A 12,993-nucleotide genomic window follows, 5' to 3' on the forward strand; every position below is an offset into this window, starting at 1 on the left:
TTCTGCTCTGGATGTTCCTTTCAGGCAGAACCTGTCTGACCTGTTAAGGCACTGGCAGTGGATTTCAAACAGCACCAGCCTTCATTAAAGGGTTATTAAAGGAACCTTGACTCCTTCTCCAGACTCTGCTCAGGCTGCAAACTGGTTGGAACCCCGGAAAATGAGAATTCCAGACTCTCTGCGCTGCCAGCACCGACCCCCAGAGAACTCTGCACTGACCTGAGGCCCTGGAGAAGCTTCCAGAATGGAATGGCAGAACTGGGATTGTGGGGGTGGAGTTTGATCAGAAGTGTGGGATATCACAGGTGGGAAACTCAGAGTTTAAGGGTTTGGAATGTGGTAATAGATAGAAAGCAAGATGGAGGGTTTGGGGTGGAGGCTGCTCCTTCTTCTTCACCTTCTTCTCCTTCTTCTTCACCTTCTCTTCCATGGGTTTGGGTGGTTTTGTGTCATTGGATAAGAAAGTCCAGGTGGTTGGTTATTGGGTTAAAAATAACATTAATTTAGGTGTCATTTCCTAATTGGACAGTTGATCCTTCAAAGGCCTTGGGGAGAGAGAGATGGGGCTCCATTTTCAGTTTGTGAAGTGCTGCAGAACTCAGGGTTTGTGGGACTGTGACACAGATGAGAGCTAACAGACATCTGAGTCCCAACAAGAAATCCTGTCTGCTGCATTTAATCCTGACCCTGGCAAAAAATAAGCAAGGACCCCTCACAAACTCCTCTCTTTACCTTTACCTGTGGGGGATATAAACTCAGATTGTCTCAGGGCTCACGAGGAGGGTTTGATCTCAGAAGAAAGTGAAGCATTTACCCCCTGCACGAGGGAGAAGCAGCCAATTCCTGCCTGCACATCTGCACCCAAAACGGTGCCTTTTGGGAAAAGCTGGGTGAGTGGCACACCTTGGACATTCTGGGCTTCTTGTGACCCTTCACACATCTCAGTGAGCACAATCTGCTCCTCAGCTTCAGCTAAAAACCCCCACAGGCTCACCTGGGGCTCAGGAGGATGTCCTGGCACCGTTTCTCTGATCAAACCTAAGAATGAGGACTCCACATCCAGGAAGCTGACGATAATCAGGATGAATTCCTGCTCCTGGGAATGAGCCCTGGCAAGGCAGCAGCCCCAGGAAGAAATGTGCAGGGCAGATGATGCCGAGATCAAAGCTCACCTGGCAGAGCTAGCAGCAGCAGGATGCAGCTACAAAGGCAGTGCTATCAGAGATCCCCACAGACTGTCCTGGGCACACATCCCTTCCACAGGCAGCACCACAGCAACAGCAACCAGCTGCCTGCTGACCCTCCTGAGCAAACAGCCCTCCCCAGCCTTTGGATTTAATCACAGTGCAGCACGTTGGGCACCAGGAAATTCCTGTCACTCGTAACAAAGTGGAGATCAGCTGTGCTGCCAGCCTGGAGCCACGCTCACACACCTGAACTCCTGCCTGGGATTTTATGCCACCGAGAGAACCCAGCTCTGGTGAGCTGCATCCCACCCCAACCTTCCCTCCTTTTATTCCTCTGTGTACACGTGGAAGGTGAATGTTTGGGGTGAACCCAACCCTCCCAGCCGGGCAGTGCCGCTGCCCCCACGGCAGTCACTGCTCTCAGACCATTCTGATTTTCTGCTGGGCAGCACCTCTGATTTGTAGAGCCCAGGTTCTCCCACGCTGAGCAGGCACTGAGCCCCCAGAGCTCTGCCAGCCTCACAGGCGCTGCTGAAATGTGCTGAAGGGTCTCTGCAGCCACAGCAACCCCAGAGCCAGAACACTGCAGAAACACCATTGCTGCTCAGCTGATCTGGGTTTTATTTCATGCTCCAGGCAGGCCAAGCAGCTCAGCTGAGAGCCTGCCCCGTTTAGCTCTGAGTTTGGGTCAGGAATGTCTGTGCAGGAGACAGTGCCACAGAAACCAACCAGCCACATCAGCACGGAGCAGCAGGAGTGAGAGCTGAGCACTGCCACAGCTCATCAAACACCCAACAGCTCGCAAAGTTTCACAGGGAGAAAAACACCCTAAAAAATACTATTAAAAATACTATAAAATAAATAAAAAATAAATGTATTAATAGTGTAAAAATACTAAAAAGATATTAAAATGCGATAAAGATATAGGCAACAATATATAGTATAGATACATATATTATATATAATTATAGTTTTATACATAATATATAAAAGATATAAAGTATTGAGTGTGATATATAAAATAGTCATTTAGATATAAAATAGTCAGTTAGTATAGGATTTAGATATAAAATACTCTATTAGAAAGAGTATAAATACTATAAATAAATATTCATTTATTTATAGTATTTATTATTATAATATAAATACTATAAATATTATAAATATATATACTATATATAAATACTACACATATATATGAAATACTATAATACATATTTCATATATTTTAAATGAATACATATTAAATATAATGTATATTAAATATATATTAAATAAATCTATTATAATATATTAAATAATTATTATAATATATTAAATAAAACAATATTCAATGTAATATATAGTAATATAATAGATATTAATACCATATTTACTAGAATATATATTAGATATTAAATTTATATTAATAATATAAATATATAAATATCTAGATATAGAAAAATTATATATATAAATATTATTTAATAAAATTACTTTAATATAATATAGAAATACTATAAATATTATTAATAGAGTTACTATTAATATATTAATAATATATATAATTACTATATTATTATTAATATTTATTATACATATACTATATGTATATATATAATGAATATTATAAATGTATATAATACATATACACATACATAATATATATGACTATAAACATAGTTATTTCTTATAGGTATTTATTGTATATATATATACTATAAATACTATAAATACTATAATACCATATTTAATATCATATATATTAAATAACATACGATATATACTACAATACTATATTTGATATAATATATATTAAAGATATTAATATAAATACTATATATATTCACACGATATATACACTATATATATACAATATTTAATATAATATTTTTAAATACAATAAAATAGGGGTACAAGTCGTTTGCTGTGTTTCATAACCAAGGCTGAAAAGAAGTGCTGCCCCTCTGGGTGCCAGAGCTGAGCCCAGCAGTGACTGCAGACAGACAGACAGACAGACAGCTCCCAGGGCAGGGTGTCAGCAGGTGACAGGCAGCACCCACAAACACAAACATCACCTGCTCACCTCACACACTCCCACCTCCTCTCATACCCCAGATCTTTCCAGACTGATCTCGATCTGAACTGCACCAGGAGCTCGGGAGGTTGGGATCAATGAAAATGCTCTATTTTATTAACCATTTAATTAACCCTCTTAATGCTTTACTTCGTTAACCACGGCTATGAACTCACTCAACTGCTGCTGGGCCAGCAGAACTTCCCAAAGCTGGTCCCTGAACTGGTGTCCCAGGAAAATTGATAGCACACAGCCTGTGACTGAGAACCAGCTGGGAGGGGCTGTGTTGATGCCAGCAGCATCTGCCAGCTGCTACTCCATCCCTCTCTTCTTTATTCTATCCCAACACTGCACAGCACAAACTGCTGCCACTGATTCAAATCACACCAGATCCAAGAGATCCTCCTCAGAGCGGTGACAAACCCAAACTCAGGCTGAAAAAACAATCAGGGATGATTGGTTTTGAATCATTGAATATGATGGCAGCAGACCTCAAGAAATCATGTTTATTAGGGTTTTTTTATTTATGGGCTAAAATATGATTGCAGCAGACTTCAAGAAATGCTATTGCAGCTCTTAAAGGAATTTTTAAGTTGTCAATTCCTTTCTCCTCAGCCTCCAGCTTGATTCCCTACACAATTCCCAGTTTCCTTCTCATACAATTCCTTCAGAAGCACCTGAATATTAAACCTTATAAAATATTTATATATCTAAATATTGATATATATCTAATATTCCTACACCTAAACTCTTTATATATCTAAACTCTGGGCTAGAACAACCAAAGAAATTCTGCTAAAACTGTTGGAGCACAGGAGAGCCTTGTCCTTCCTGCAGCCCCATTTTCACCATTTCTCACCTCTTCTTTCACCCATTTAGTGAGTGAATTTTCCACCTTCCTGTTAGAATTTCCGCCTTTGGAAGAGCAACTCTCAAATTGCAGAGGTACATTTCAGTCAAACAACACAAACCTCTGACTGAAACAAAAGCACCTTCCAAGTTTTTCTAGCTATTTCAACAAAATGCAAAAGAAATTCTGATTAAAAAAATATATAAATTAACTATTGCTTAAAAGCTTTAAATGCATTAAATGTTTTACTACATTAATGACAATTAATTTCTGTGCAATCAAAATAATCTCAGTTACAAAAAAAAAAAAAATCCTCATTTACAGCTTACGTTTCTCAAAGGAAACATCAGTTATTCTACAGCTACCAGAGAAATTATTTATCTTCTCTGTGCTTTAATAATCAAAAGAAGTCACAAGGTAGCATCATTTGTATAAATATTTCCCCTTATTCAATGAACATGCAATTTCAGCCAGTTAAAAAGGCAAATTATGCTCCCTTTCCAACCTAATGAAGAACAGGAATCCAGAGAGCAAAGGGAAACAAGGAGTTTGTAAAAATATATCTGGAATCTGTCAAGTCAGAAGGAAAAAACCCTGTCCCAGCCAAGGCCAGGACAGAATCCAATCTGAGAAATAAATAAAAGCTCTTCCACAAAACTCCTTTAGCACTTGACAAATGGTAATTGGAATTCCTGGAGTGCCAGCAGCACCTGCTGCAACCAAGAACTGAAATTGTGAGGGGAGCACAAGGGCACGGGCTGGAACAGAGCAGGACAGGGGGAGCAGCCACAAGCAGTGGTAAAATCCTCATTTTTCTGCTGGCAGCCTTCCTCCTGCTCCTAATTAAAATCTGAGCATGAGAGGGCAGGAAGGGGCACGGGGGTCAGTGGCACAGCTCAGAGTGCCACTGGGCCCTGCTTCTGAGAAGGAAAAAGAGCAACAAACCCAGGAGAGAGCAGCCAGGTGATCAGAGCCAGGCAGGCAGAGCCGAGCAGGGGGCCACAGAAAGGTGGGAACACAGCAGAGCGCAGGCAGAGTGCAACATTCCAGTGTCTGTGGCAGTTTTTATTTAGCTTTATTCAAGATTTGATTACAATAGGATACTGCAGTTGTCACGTGGGCTGGCCAGGCTGCCTCTGCTCTGCCTAAATATCGATCTCTGATGGATCCAATCTCTAGTGGATCCTATCTCTAATGGATCAACTCTATCTCCAATGGATGCAATCTCCAATGGATCAACTCTCTCTCCAATGGATCCACCCTCTAATGGATCAACTCTATCTCCAATGGATGCAATCTCCAATGGATCAACTCTCTCTCCAATGGATCCACTCTCTAATGGATCAACTCTATCTCCAATGGATGCAATCTCCAATGGATCCAACTCCAATGGATCAACTCTCTCTCCAATGGATCCATCTCTAATGGATCAACTCTCTCTCCAATGGATCCACTCTCTAATGGATCAACTCTCTCTCTAATGGATCCATCTCTAATGGATCAAACTCTATCTCCAATGGATGCAATCTCTAATGGATCAACTCTCTCTCCAATGGATCCACTCTCTAATGGATCAACTCTCTCTCCAATGGATCCATCTCCAATGATCAACCTCTCTCCAATGGATCCAACTCCAATGGATCAACTCTCTCTCCAATGGATCCACTCTCTAATGGATCAACTCTCTCTCCAATGGATCCACTCTCTAATGGATCAACTCTCTCTCCAATGGATCCACTCTCTAATGGATCAACTCTCTCTCCAATGGATCCACTCTCTAATGGATCAACTCTATCTCCAATGGATGCAATCTCCAATGGATCCATCTCTAATGGAACAACTCTCTCTCCAATGGATCCACTCTCTAATGGATCAACTCTATCTCCAATGGATCCATCTCTAATGGATCAACTCTATCTCCAATGGATCCATCTCTAATGGATCAACTCTCTCTCCAATGGATCCAATCTCCAGTGGATCCCATCCATCTCTCATGGATCCCATCTCCAATGGGTCCAATCTCTCTCCAATGGATCCAATCTCTGTCTATCTCTAACGGATCCCATCTCTCCCTAATGGATCAGTTTAACTCTGAATTCCTGCCGAGCTCCCACCCTTAGAAGCACAGAGGTTGTGTCCTGAGCCCCTCAGAGCCCCAGCAGCCCTGGCTGCTCCCATCCCCTGTTCTGACCCACAATTCCCATTTAGATCCTGTTCCCATTTCAGTCCCACTCTGCCAGCTGGCCGAGGGGCCGTGGGGACACGTGGAAGTGCCCCAGAAATCCATGGAATGTCCTTTCCTTGCTGCTGTCAGCCCTCGGTGCAGCTGGGAGCTCTGCTGGCAGCAGGAGCCAGCCTGGCCCAAAGTCCCAGTGACCTTTAAAGGCAAAACATCTGCTGGCACTCGGGGGAGCCGAGCCACTGCTGCCGAGCACTCCGAGCTTGCCACTGACACCAGGAACGAGCCTTTGAAACACTCAATAAACCAAAATCTATTGGTTTTTTGCAATTTTTCCAATTTTTTTTTCCAATTCTTCTTCCTTTCCTCAGAAGAAACCAGTGCAAAGTCCATTATCTTCCTTCACACCCAAACATGGACAATGACATTTTTATTAAGCTCTGCACCCATTTTATACAACAATAAAATCCATATTCATATTCAACATATTAATAAATTAAGAAGCATAAAATAAATATTAATAAAATTCATATTCAACATATGAATAAATTATTGATTGATAATTCAGGACTACTATCAGTGTTAATGTATTTAAAGCTAAGTAACTACTCAAATATACCTCTAAAAATAGAGTTTATCATTTTGTACTAAAAGAATAATTGGAGTAGGTATAAATGTAGCCTAAGATTGTGTAATTATTGTAAGTACAGGCATTCTGCAATAAATATATTGTGAAAAAATATATTCTGAAAAAAAATATATATACTCTGAAATATGTATATATATATATATATTCTGAAAAAATACACATATATTTGAAAAAAATACACATATTCTGAAATAATACATATATTCTGAAAAAATACATACATTCTGAAAAAAATACATACTATTCTGAAAAAATACATATCTATTCTGAAAAAATACATATCTTATTCTGAAAAAATACATATATCTATATTGTGAAAAAATACAATATCTATATTGTGAAAAAATACATATCTATATTCTGAAAAAATACATATCTATATTCTGAAAAAATACATATCTATATTCTGAAAAAATACATATCTATATTCTGAAAAAATACATATATATTCTGAAAAAATACAATATATTCTGAAAAAATACATATATTCTGAAAAAAATACATATATTCTGAAAAAAAATATTCTGAAATACATATATTCTAAAAAACCCATATATTCTGTAAAAATACATATATTCTGAAAAAAATTAAAATATATATACTAATAAAAATATATATCCTGAAATTCTCCCAAAGACAGATCCTTGCACAGTAAGATCACAGATTTCAACACTGCTCAACCTGAATACTGGAATTCCAGAGCACTGCTGGAAAACCTTTCCATTGCCTGCTGATGGGGCAAATCTGAGGATAAAAACATGGAAAGAGATCCTTAAAAATGTCAGAAATTGGAGGTGAGCTCAGGTGGAGAGCCCAGGTTGTGCATGCTGGTTAAATCCAGCACCCAGGGCCATCCCTGCCAAGCTGCCCAGAGTTAAATCTCAGAAATTAGAATATCAGCAATCAATGTGTATCTTTATTAGCAATAAATACACATTGATTGCTAATACTCTAAATTCATCTATCCCAGTGCAATTCTTATCACCCAGTACAACACTGCTGCAGGGGATGTACAAAAACACTCTTGGAGGGCTCTGGGGCACCTTCCCATGAATGTGTCATTAAACCTAGAACAGAAAAGGCAAAAAAAAAAATCAGAGGAGAGTAATCAATCACTCTTCAGTTTGCTAAATAAGCAGCATTTCTCATTTTAAGCTCATGGATGGCAGGATTCTCTGTAGTGACATGGTTTATAGCCAGAATTCTGCTTTCACAGGGAACTGGTTTTTGAGTCAGCAGCAAGACAGGGGGTGTGAGAAAGAGATTTGTAGAGAATTTTTAAAGTCTGATAAAAATACTGTAACATATAATAGATTCTAATCATGATTATTAGTTTTATTATTTATTTATTATTAATTATTTAGTATGATTACAATATATTGTAATTAAGAGATAGTTCACTTCTGATTGTGTATTACAACATCTGTATTATCTCACCCTTCACGTGAGACTAAAAACAGAATAAAAGTTCCTAAAACACCTCTCAGTTACCCCGTCTCTAAGTCAAAAAAAAACCCCATAATCCAACCAGGGGGAAGAAATAAAAGCAAGTCATTTTGGTGTTTGCTTCTTGGAGAAAGAGTAAGTTTCCCTTCAGGCTGAAGGAGAGCACTGCTGCTGTTTTTTCCTTCTTGAGCAGCAGGAGAAAAGGCAGAGGTCAGTAGAGCAGAGTGTTAATTGCCTGTGTCCTCTTCTTGTTCCACCAACCATTCCATCAGGACACTCACCTTGGGCTGGGAAATCCCTGTGCAGCTCCCTCCTCCCCCAGGTCAGGGTTTGAATGGCATAAATAAATAACCACAAATACAGCCTGCCTGCCCAGCCTGGGAAAAATGGAAATTCCAACCAGATGCTCATTAACCAAGGACTTGCATGTGCCTTTTACAACAGAACTGTGAAATTCTGTAAAATTATTCTGTAAAATTATTCCGTAAAATTATTCCGTAAAAAAATTCCGTAAAAAAATTCCGTAAAAAAATTCCGTAAAAAAATTCCGTAAAAAAATTCCGTAAAAAAATTCCGTAAAAAAATTCCGTAAAAAAATTCCGTAAAAAAATTCCGTAAAAATCGTAAAAAATTCCGTAAATAAAAAAATTCCGTAAAAAAATTCCGTAAAAAACTAAATTCCGTAAAAAATTCCGTAAAAAAATTCCGTAAAATTCCGTAAAAAAATTCCGTTAAAAATTCGTAAAAATTCTCGTTTAAAAAAATCGTTAAAAAAATCTGTTAAAAAAAATCTGTTAAAAAAAATCTGTTAAAAAAAATCTGTTAAAAAAAATCTGTTAAAAAAAATCTGCAAAAAAAATCTGCAAAAAAAATCTGCAAAAAAAATCTGCAAAATTCATAATTTCACTAAAGGCTGTGGGACTGAACAAGGAGTGAAGGCTGCACAGGACCACCACAGTTTTAATTTTTAACTTTTAATTTACAGGCAATTTTAACTGCTGCTGGAAGAACTGGGGTTATAACCCTGAGCCTGGTTTAAGGCAGGTTTATAATCTTGAGCCTGGTTTAAGGCAGGTTTATAACCCTGAGCCTGGTTTAATGCTGTTAGAGGCAACAAGGAAGCTGCAAAGGGCTCTCTTCCAACCCTTCAGACACTTGATCAGTGCTGAAATCAGTACCACAGAAACAAGAACATGAAAAAGAGGAGAGAACGTGGTAAATAAGCCAAATGCCAAGGCCTGCTGCAATATTTGAACTCCTTTGCTCCCCCAGGTTTGCCTCGCTGCCATTTCCAGGAATGTCCTGTGTGCTCCCTGTGCTCCTAAAGGACATCCTGGAAAGCACCCTGCCTTCTTCTGGGCAGCCTGCAGTACTTCTAATCAACCAAGAACCTCTCATTTTCTTCCCAAAACCAAATTAAACACACCAAATAAAGTGTACCATGGGGAGAATGGCCACACTTCCACTATTCCAGTGTCCATCCCCAGCAGAAACCTCCACAGACAAACCCTGACCAGGGAATGATTTCCCTGCACTGTTGGGGAGCTCAGGCTGTGACAAACAGGAGTTCTGCTCCTGCAAACCCAGAGCACAGGAATATTTCTGTGTCTGCTCTGGGGTGCCCTGACCCCCAGGGCAGCTCTGACTCTGACCCTCATCCATGGAGAAAGGTTCCCAGACTCCAGGATAGACTTGAACCCACAAAAGTGTGCAATAGATGATAGAGAGCAGTGTGGGTGTGTCACTGGGTGAGAAATTGAGGGTTTGGGGTTTTTAGTGTGTTGTGGATGGCAGCAAGGTGGAGGGCACAGGGTGTCAACCTGGGTTTCTTCTTCATGCTTCTTCTTCCTCCTTCTCCATGGGTTTGGGGGCATTTTGTAATTGGGCAGAGAAGTCTGCACTGGGGCTCTGTGGGATCAGCTATTGTGGTAAAAGGGAAATAATCCAGGTGTCAGCTCTTACTGGGATAGTTTAGCTGTAAAACACCTTGGACCAAGAGATTGTTGGGCATTTTGATCCCTCTTTGGGATCAGCTATTGTGGTAAAAGGGAAATAATCCAGGTGTCAGCTCTTACTGGGATAGTTCAGTCTTACAAGCCCTTGTACCAAGAGATTGTTGGGCATTCTGTGCCTTCTAATGGGAAGCTGCCGAACTCCCAGCAGTGAGACTGTGTTACTGATAAGAAATAACAAACACCTGAGTCTGAACATGAATTACTGACTCGAGTGCCTTCAGTCCCAACCCAGAAAAACCCACAGCTGGTACCCCCACATCTGGTAAAGCAGGCACCCCCCGAGGGCAGCCTGTGAGAAATGCCAGCCCCTGAGCAGCAGACACCAAACCATTTGTGCACTGCCAAGCCCCAAGTGCCATCCCTCAGCAGCCTGGGCTCCAGCCAGCTGTGCTTCCCAGAGCCCTGCTTGGGATCTGATGGCAAACTCCATCCCAGCAAGGAGATTCCTCCCCCTGCACTTGCCAGACAACACCAGAGAGATAAAACAGCAGCACACACCATTTTTGGGGGGCAATGCCAGCAGCCCCCATATTTTACCCCAAATTCACTGAGAAGGGCTGAGGAAGAAAAGCCAGGATTGTGTGGGAACATCTGGGCAGCCTGAAGGATGCTGTGACTGTTTACAAACTGCAGGCAACTGAACCTTTTTTTAAAAAATCGTTCCAAAGGAACACGCAGGCCCTTTGTTCCTGCAGGAATTTCCACCCCTCCAGTGGCTCTGCTAATGGGGTTCCCCTCCTCTAAAACACACCGAGGCGCCAGGCAGACAATTGCCCCATTTTCCAGCCTATTTAACACGTTGAAAACATCCTTTTATTTTCTTGCTACAATAAACTCCAAGGGAAAAAAAAAAAAAAAAAAAAGGGGTGAAACTTTCCGGGGATAAGAATAATTCATTGTTTTTTTTCAAACAAAACAAGCCAAGCAAGCAGTTGTCCTATGTAACACTCGTGCTTCCAAGAAAATCCTAAAATGAATGGGATGGCCCTGACAGCACTCACAGGAAGCTGCTCTGTGAGACCCCGAGTGATGCAAACAGCTAAAGGTTTTGGAAAGACAAAAAGCAGAGGGTCAGAAGTTCAGCCATTCAGATATTTTACTGAAAACCAGCTTTACTGATCTTTGAAACTGTGAGGTATTGGTATTTTCTGTGGGGCTCAGCAATTTAAAACAGAACACTCTGCATGTTATTACTCAGAGTTTTATTATTTCAAGCTTTTGGTGTTCATACATCATCAGGTGATTCAGGCTGCACCTCCAGGACTGAACCACTTCTGGTTTTTCATCAGATTATTACTGTGCTCAGACATCACATTTCCATCCTTTCCCCCTTCCATTAAAAAGAAAAGGATGATTTATGTCACAAATTCCACCCCAGGACTAACTGGACTCCCTCCACCAGGGATCAAGCATTACATGACAAACTGATAAATGTACTTTTAACACCTCTCATGGCTGTTAAGGGATTACAAATGCAGATTTTTGCTGACACTGCTCCTTAGCAATCAGAGCTTTTCCTCCAGGAAAGTTCAGTTTCTCTTTTGCTGGACAGCACAGATAAGCTCTGACCACAAGCACAGTTGCTAAATCATTAAAACTATTCCATTCATGAAGTACACAGGAATTTCCACAATTAAATGTATTTCCACAATTAAAGGATCCGGGGTATTAAAGTGAGTTAAAGTGAGAGCACCACCAGTCTGATCACACCCCCAATATTTAAGGACAACTTTTTGTGCAGATCAAATATCTGCCTCTTCTCTGAACCAACCTGGCAAAAGATGAGCAAATCAATATTTTAATCAGCTATAAAAGAAGAAACAAACATCCATGGGGTGAATCCATCTAGATTCATATTAGATGTTATCCTGGAGAGCTTCTCACCCTCCCCTCAAAGTCCTGAAGAAGCTGCCAAGCTCTAAATGAAAATTTGAGCTGGGTTGGTTGATAGGAGACACCCAAGAGCTGACAGAGCCTGATTAAAAACCCCCAAACCCTGAAATACAAAACTGTCAAATTGATTTACAAAATGCAAAATAAAGATCTGAATTCAAGTGGTTGTGTTACCCTCAAGCAAGGCAGGACTGCAGCAAGCCCTGTCCAACAAAACAAAAACTTCATCACTGGAGGAGTCCTGGGAGCCACAGGAAGGGAGATTTGCAGTGGAAGCACCACACACAACATTTCCATGGGAAGGGAAATCCACACTTAGGCTGCTCTGGGAAAAGCCAGGACAGGGATTTTGTCAGTCCTTGTCATGACTCCCAGGGACAGGAACAGAGCCCAGCACTCTCCCAAGCAAGGAGTTTTGAAGGACACAAACTTCTTTTAGATGTCAGAAGATCCCTAAACAGGCTCCAGGATGCCCTTATTAAACCAGTTTGATTCCCTTCCACCCCTGCAGCAAAATTCCACAGATGAGCAGCAACACTGAAATCCCTCAGTTCAGGATCCAAGACCTTTCCTATTCATTTCTTTGTCCCAAGAGTTGCTATTTTTCACCCACAGGTGCAAATAAAACACAGAGGGCACGTCCTATGATAAGGTTGTGTCCTGCTGGAAATCTCTCCTTGTTTTGAGTGCTGCTTTGCCAGAGAATATTTCCTGTCCT

General features: G+C 40.5%; 1 protein-coding gene and 1 long non-coding RNA gene across 4 annotated transcripts in view; both read right to left on the reverse strand.

Annotated features, from left to right (window-relative positions):
* Window positions 1–12,993, reverse strand: part of VGLL4 (vestigial like family member 4) — an 85,367-nt gene that overhangs the window by 58,203 nt on the left and 14,171 nt on the right. The window lies entirely within an intron of this gene.
* On the reverse strand, window positions 3,086–7,057 carry LOC127060067 (uncharacterized). 2 transcript variants are annotated; one of them, XR_007778609.1, is made up of 3 exons: window positions 5,955–7,057; window positions 5,760–5,866; window positions 3,086–5,404 (listed from the first exon to the last, which is right to left on the reverse strand). It is a non-coding gene; the product is annotated as an uncharacterized LOC127060067 (long non-coding RNA). The 2 variants fall into 2 exon arrangements; XR_007778608.1 differs by having other exon boundaries at window positions 3,086–5,583.

This window comes from Serinus canaria, chromosome 12, assembly GCF_022539315.1.
Source record: "Serinus canaria isolate serCan28SL12 chromosome 12, serCan2020, whole genome shotgun sequence".
Lineage (NCBI taxonomy): Eukaryota > Metazoa > Chordata > Aves > Passeriformes > Fringillidae > Serinus > Serinus canaria.